Here is an 8,142-nt window from a genome sequence, read left to right as displayed (position 1 = left end):
CTCAACTGTATTTTAAGCGGAGTATACACGTTTAGCAGTTTTTCATACACTTGCGCTGTGAATAGATCAAATGGTAAGATATACACAAATGTTTGATTTACTTTGAAGGAATGAAATGCCACCTGGCATGTGTACTCAGTTTGAAAGGAACCCTTGCCACCTCACATTCCATATACATGGGTTGCAAAAAACTCCCTTTGTCTACACATTCCTGGCATGGAAATGCCACAAAGGCAATCAAAAAAGAAAATGAAAGATTTTTGTTTCAAGAAGGAGATTTCTGTGGCTAAATTCTGTTTTGGATTATCTGATTTCTGAATCACAAGTGAACATGATTAAATCTAATGGAAATTATACATGCGCATCCAGGGAAGTGTACACCCTAATGGTGCACATATCTGTACTAAACGGTGCCCAAACATTATTGATTATATTGTGGGATAACCCTGTTAGATTCTATTTTATACTTTTAGGGCAATCATATATGTCCAGTCTAAATTACTTATTTTAGTTTGAGGGAAAACAACAGAACAAGATACAACAAAGTAAAGTCTTCACAGGAAAGCACAGTGGTTTTCAAAGATGATGGGTTTTTTTTAGCCACCTGGCTCTCAGTAATTTCAAATCTCAGTGTGGGTGCATACGTCACCTTTGGAACAAACTACATCTGAACTGAACACAAAATGGCAGCTGCCTCCAGCAGACAACACAGATCTAGATATTTAAAGAGCCTGTACACAGAAACAAAATCACATCAAGTAGCTCCATACGCTGCAGCAGGGATTTGGGATAAGAAGTCTTTTCTAGCACTGACTTATATGATTATATGAAAAACAGTGGTTAAGGGCTGTATTTTCACCTCAGTTTCTGTGTGGATCCCATTGACATTAATAGGAGTTCACTATGTGTACCAAAAAAGAATATACTGTAGTAGGTATTAGAGTGTGCTTCAGTTTTAATGGCAGATTGCTGCATGACCTGATGCATTAAAATAGTTAAGTCCTGGGTTGTTTCAAAATGCACATTCTCTTTAGCTGTCTTTGTTTGTTATCGCTGTTTATATCTTCAGCCCTTATTGTCCTGGAACAGCTTTGAACAGTTATACAAGTAAATGATTTGAATATGACTCAAAAGAGTAAATAAACCCTTACCCTGCAATTGTTCTAGGCACCCGAAAGAGCAAACAATTATTTTGACAGGTAGACAGGAGACAGGTCAAAGTGGTCTGCTGAAAGTTTGCTTTCAACAGAGGTCAGCAATGTAAAGCTTTTTTTATTTCATGATGACCTGACAGCATTCACAGATACAGACTTCATTCCCAGAGAGAATGTTTGATTTCTCATAGGCAGTTGTTGGTTTGTCCATATCTTTTCAATGGTGTTTTGTGTGTGTGTGTGTTAAAAATAAGTGTTTGTTTCTGAATCATGCTGAAAAACCATTGTGAAATCAATATGAAAATCATGATTAATTTAAATCCTTACCTGTCTTTGATGCGGCTTCAATTTGGACAATGAAACTAGGCAGGTCAGGTTCACTTTATATTTATAGTCAGTTTCACTTTCTGCTTCTCATTGTTGCACTCACAGCTTCAAAACTGCAGGACTGCCAACCTCAAGCCTTCAGAAATCATGTCTCAGTCCCCACAAAACCACAAGATTGGCTTAAAAATAATAAGATTTTAAGTAACAAACTTTGGCTTCTTTTTATTTTTCTTCTGGTCTTTGAGCCTTTAGTGGGCACTTGAAAACCACAAGGGCTAGAAGTTTACTTTTTTTAAATGAAAACTGAGGTTCTCCTGCATTCACTTGATTCCAGCAGCTTTAAGCAGAACACCAAATCAAATATCATAAGAGCTGGCAATACTGAAACTGCAGGGGAATATTGGAATGTCAACAAAATAGTTTTCATTCAAAATATTCTGTCAGTGTTGTGTGGGATGAGCCAGTGTCCCTGAAAACGTGGAGTGTCCCTGAGTCCTAGTCCCTGTACAAAGAATGGTGTCTTGTGCTGTCAGTACCCCTTCCTGGGCAGACTGGTCTACTTGGAAGAGCCACTGAGCAGCTGAGCCAGTGAAACTGACACAGAGAGTGAGAGAGCAGGAGAATGAGTGCAGTGGATAGAGAGGAGACAAAACAGCAGCAGTTAGAGAGGAGACAAAACAAAACAGAAGTAAAAATACAGAAAACCCCCAAGTGGGGAGCAAGAAATAAATGGAGAAACCAGAACAGAGGGATTATAATTTTAAAAGGTGCTGGCTGGAGAGACGACAGTGTGAGCCTCCTGATACAGCACCTCACCCAGTACAAGGCTGCCTAGTGCCCACACAGAAGCGTTAGATACACACACACACACACAAAGCTGCCTCCATACATAGATTTTGAAGGACATTCTGACCCACTGAAATGAGCTACCTACAGCATTCAGGCTGGATTATTCTCTTTATCTATAGATTGCGGATGTATTACCTTCCCTGGCCTCCTTTTAAAAGGGGCCTGCGAGCAACTTGCTCTGAGGGAGGAGGCCTTGTTAGTGCAATTCCATTGGAGAAGCTGGTAGGGAAGCACAAGGCACAGAAAGTTCCTTACAGTTAGTTACACAGCGATGTACAGATCACCTCCCTAATAACAAGGGAGAAATCGACGTGCTTTCTAAGGGCCTGATCCAAAGCCAATTAAAGTCCATTGAAAAACTCCCCTTGACGTCAATTGGCTTTGGATCAGGCCCTACAGCCAAAGCAGCATCTAAATCTCCAGCATGACGTATAACACTCTCCTGGGAAGGAGTGTATTGTCTGCAGAGAGCCTCCAATTACAAAGTTCATAGGAATGCAAGGACCCAGCAGATCCTTTAGTGTCTCACAGCACATAGTAGCACTTCATTAGCAAACATTCCTCCCTTTGAAGATGAGGAAATACGCAAAGAGCCAGATCCCCGGCTTGTGTAAATCATTGGAACTCCATTAAATTCCGTGTCTAAAACCCTCTTTTCTGGAACCACAATACATAGTAGACCAAGCTCATTTCTCGTGGAATTCGGAACACTCTTTTTTATAGTTCTTTGTGAGACAGGTGGGTCCTCAGGTGGGATTTAAATGACTCGAGGGCTTTGCACACTAGTTTAGGTTAAGCAGAGCTTGTTCCAATTATATTTTTTCTTGCCTTGCTAGATGAGTTCAAGTAGCTCTCCTTAGATACACCATCATTAAACAGCCAATTACAAGTCCATCTTGGTAATTCATGGGTACAGTAAGAATTGCAGTTCTTGGCTCCGGATGACACTAACGCAGCAATGCAGGGAAATAAGGTAAGTCAGTTCTCCTTCCCTTACACAGCCTCCCAGCATGTCATCTCTAAGCAGAGTGTGTGTGTGAGTGTGAGGAGGGAATCTGTGTGGCCTCTACTCCCCCACTTGATGTGACCAACTAAGCAGGGAGGTGTAGAACCTTGACTCCAGCCAGTCGAGCACCTGGGGACACTAATTACTTCTTTTCTGGAATTCACAGTTCCTTCCTGGGGCTCCTCTTAGGCTGATGCATCTATATGCCACCTCCTCTTAGGGTGATGCATCTATATGCCACCTCATATTCAGGGCATCAAGCAAAGACTCAGTCTAACTCTTACTGATGAGTGTTGAAAGCATAAAGAACAGACTCTTCCCTCACACTAGTTTTACACCAGCATAAATCCATTGTGTCAGTTCTGAATACAATGCTGTTGGTAAGAAGGGAATCAAGTCCCTGGAAAGATTCCATTTGGACATGTTCTTACTGGGTTCTCCAGAAACTGCTTTACTATAAAGGTAATTTGTGTGGGGATTTGTGCTGAAGGAGGAATCTTTGTGGTATGGGTCCAAGGCTTAACCCTTAGAAGCTCCAACATGGTGGACCACAAGCGCAATAGGTATAAATGCAACATAAGGCAACATAATACACTTCTCCACTGAATTTCTAGAGGCGCTGACTGAGCAACACGTGTTTAACTTAAAGTACTAACTTAAATTCCATTGAGGTCAACGGGACTTGCTCAAGTGCTCTGTTGAATTGGGGCCAGAGTGAGGTAGGGTTTGGCTCCCAACTCTCTCCAACCTCTCTCTAAGGACACTTACTCCCCCCCGGCAATATCTTCAGCAGTGACTTCCTGAATCTCTCAAGCAGTGACTTCTGCGAAGATCAAGAGCCCGCTACCCCGCCAGCCAACCCTCATGTTCCCAATGGCCTTACCTCCCTGACTGTACAGCACAAAGCTGCTTCAGGGTTTCATGCCAGGAAGTTACCCCCAGCAAATGCAGAGAAATAGTTGGGGGTGGTGGGTGGGGAGAGGGCGGGGGAAGGGTAGCTGTCAGAGGCTTACCTGTTTAACACCTATGTTATGAAAAATGCCACTCATATTAAGCCCAGATTTACTCCACCCTGAAGATCTATCACCCCATTACTGTACCAGTGGATATGCTGACTCTTGTAGCTACCCAACAGAGTTTTCAGAAAAAAAAAATATCCCTATATAATTCCTTGCTCCCATCTTATCCATCTATCTATCTACCTAGGCGTTTAGACTGAGCTCACCACCATGATATCTGAGCAATTCCTCGGCTAGTTTATATTGTGCCCCTCATTTTGGTTTTTTTCCTTACACCTACGCTGACTGAGAGATACGATCTTAGTGCCATTTCTTCAGATTAGTCAGCTTTCTAAGCGTTTTCCAGCAGGTGGCGCTAAAACACTGGGACAGGGTACAAGCTGTATAGCTTACTTCTCAAATGTCATCCATTGGTAAAAGCTCTACAGGGTCCCAGAGGGCTGGTAGATGGAAAAGAAGGTGTATTTGCAAACAAAGAATATTTCATCCTTGAAAAAAAAATGAGCACTGTATAAGTTTAAACTACTAGCAGCATCTGTCTTGAACTTGCCCTGCTAGTTGAGAGAAATTACATCCTTCGTACATGCACATAAGTGCGTGCGTGCGAATGCTGTGGGAAGGTCAGAGTATGTATATGTTTCCTGCAAAGAAACAAGTCTTATGTCTGGGTTATGTACTATCATAATGAATCTGCAAGAAACCAGAATTAAAAATGTATTTATTATCCTCAGGGATATATTCTCCTCTCGATGCATGGGGATTTGTGTGCACACTGTAAGCCCTATTAGTGTTAATGGGAATTATGTGTGTAAATCCCCAAATCCCAGTGCACAGAGATGAGAGTGTCCCCTCAAGGGTCTGAAATATGTATTTGAATTAAACCTGGCTGTTGGGAAACTCATCATGCTGCTGCTGTTATTATAAATTTATACTTGCTAGGACTAAGTTTCACCTGAAACAACAGAGCCTGCAGTGCTATTTGTTCCAGCAAATTATTTTGTTAGATGTGATAATCAGTTCACAGCAGGACTGTAAGTGGCTACTCAGATTGTTGACAATTCTGGGTCCCGGCCAGCTCAAAATAGCCTCTGAAGCTGTTCCAAAGGTCACAGAGGATACTCCCAAACCTAGCTCCTAAGGGGAGGTATCCCTGGGTAACAACCAAATAACGCTAGCTCCAGTTTTCTGCCTCTGCTCCCACTGCCTTGTCCCGAGGAGTGGAGTTACAGATCTGCCCACCTCACTCACTACTTATGACAGTCAGGCACATGGGAAGTACATCTGTGGCTGAGCCCCCTGATATTTTACTGTGGAAAGTGGGGGGAAGAGTGAGCGTGTCAGGGAAGGGGTTTAAGGGGACTGGAGGCCCTAAACAGGCTTTTTTTTGGCTGGCAGCTCTATTGGAGTTTAGTTAGGGTCACAACAATAGCACCATGTGGCCCAAGGATTCTTTCTCCTTCCCCCACAAACAAACATCAGCTTTGATATTGGTTCAAAGAAGGTCCTGCTCTTCTGCTTACCTTCCAACCCCAGTTCAGAAGTAGTGGCAGAGTTGGACTGTGCCATAAGGTTCATGCAAGCTACTAACTAGGCCACAGTACTCCTTCAGGCTTCACACTCTGGATTGTGGAGCAGAAACAGGATCATGAGAACAGTTACAAAATTATGGGAGGAAGGAAACTCACGGACTATCTTCTCTGCCCTCCTTCCCTGAGCTGCTTCCAAAATCCTCACTGGTTCCCTTGGTTAGCTTACCACAGAGCAGCCATGTATAACCCTGTGGTTTGCACAGCCCAGATGTTTGGCTGAAACCCTTTGCATCTAACACACCAGGGTGCCTACATTTAAATAACATTAACAGATACAATAAAATACTAATTCATTAAAAAGAAATTAATTAATTGAACGTTTTAGACTCAAGCAATTATTTTAAATCTCGGCCTTCTATTGTGAGCCAGTGAGTGAGTACAACAAAAGTTCTGTTAAACCTTGAAATGGAATAGATGTAATTTCATTCCTCATTAAAAACACAGTGAATAACTGCAGCAGCATCGCTGTGTTCTTTGTAATGACTTGTTTCACTGATGGATCAAATAGGCTGTTGACAATGGTTGAATGCAACTGACAAGCTCTTCTAATAAGATAAAAAATTCTACATTTTATTGATTACAAAGTAGCAGTGCTAAAATTGTGTTTTTGTCCCTTTAAATTTTTTATTGACTACAAAATAAAGGCCCTTTGCCTTTGAAATGGAACCTTGCCAGGGTATTACAATGAATTATAATCCTAACCTATTTGTGCTTCCTTGAAGGCTTAAAACATTTGCCTTCATGGCAAGCATGTTGTAAAATGCCTGCATTTCCATAGATATTTTACAGGGCCTTCTATCCCACAACTGTAGAGGATTTAAGAAAAGGGGCCAAGCGAACTTAGAGTCTTGGGATATTAAAAGCTATGCTAGAGAATAGCAGCAATTATTTAAAGAGGCTCTTTGATTTGTGTTATGGAGGACGTCAGACTTCTGGTCCCTTCTGCTTTAAAAATCTATCAGTCTATGTTCCTGAACTGCTTGCGCACTGAGGTCAGAGTCTCATAACACCGCATGTTAACAACAACAACAACAACATTACACTGTGTCTTTTACCCGTAAAGCTTCAATGGCACTTAAATATTGAATTCTCTGATACTATTTAAAACTTTGCACGTTCAACCTCAACCCAACATTAATTCAGGGGAAAGCAAGGGAGGAATCATGTGAGCATGTGCACACACACACTTTCTGCCCATGTCTGTGTGAGCAGGCAGATCTGGGAAGGACTGTTTTTTTAATACAGGCCTCCAACTGCTTTAAAATGGTCTTCTTACAAAAATCAGCCAACAACTCTTTGCTAAGTGTATCCTAGCCACAGAGCAAACTATCTGTCATTGATCTTCTGCCACCTGTACTGAGACCTGCTTCCAGATCAGCACACCTTGTTTGTTAGCTGGAGCATGAATTTTACTGATTGGAAATTGGATTTAAAATTCCGAGAATGCTGTTTGCCACTAGTTGTGGGAACTTAGTGTTAGCAAGGCTAAATCCCGTGGTTAGGCATTTAAATAAGTGACATGATTCCAAAGTTGGTATCTGCAGGTGCTCAGTCCCCTTCAGTGTCAGGTGACTCCTTTCAGTGCCGAAGGGCGGGTCTACACTACAGCCGGAATCGATGGTCTGAGACTGATCCACTGGTGGTCGTTTTAGCGGGTCTCGTGAAGACCTGCCAAATCGACAGCAGATCACTCTCCAGTCAACCCAGTACTCTACCCCCTACGAGAGTTTCTGCCATCGACCCCCCCGAAGTGTAGACCCCACAGTAACTCGACCTTTGTTGCTTAGCGTAGGTCGACTTACCGCGGTAGTGTAGACATAGCCTTGGTATACATGGAGGTGACTCACGAGCTTGAGAATATTGGCCTAGGTACACGGTATTGTCATAACCAGCCACTCAGCCTTAGAGGTGGTTGGTGGAGAGAAGCTTGCTATGCTGCTGCTGCTCATTCGCTCTTTGCCCAATGGATAAACAGAGCCCTTTAGTTTCCTGCTTTGTCAGTCTAGCACTTTCAGTTGAAGGGAAAAGAAAAATTTACAGTGCCTCTCAGAAATAGTGCATCTCTGTTGGGTGGCAGCAAAACAAATAGAAGTTGAAAGTAAACACTTTCTACTGGCAGACCTGTCCCTCTTTCTGTGGATGGAGTTACATTTCCCTTTAGCCAGCAGCAAGGAAAAAAGTTCTGCCAGTGAAATTAG

The sequence above is a fragment of the Lepidochelys kempii genome, chromosome 8 (genome assembly GCF_965140265.1).
Source record: "Lepidochelys kempii isolate rLepKem1 chromosome 8, rLepKem1.hap2, whole genome shotgun sequence".
Taxonomy (NCBI): domain Eukaryota; kingdom Metazoa; phylum Chordata; order Testudines; family Cheloniidae; genus Lepidochelys; species Lepidochelys kempii.
The sequence above is the reverse complement of the archived record's forward strand: the minus strand, read 5'-3'. Positions refer to the sequence as shown.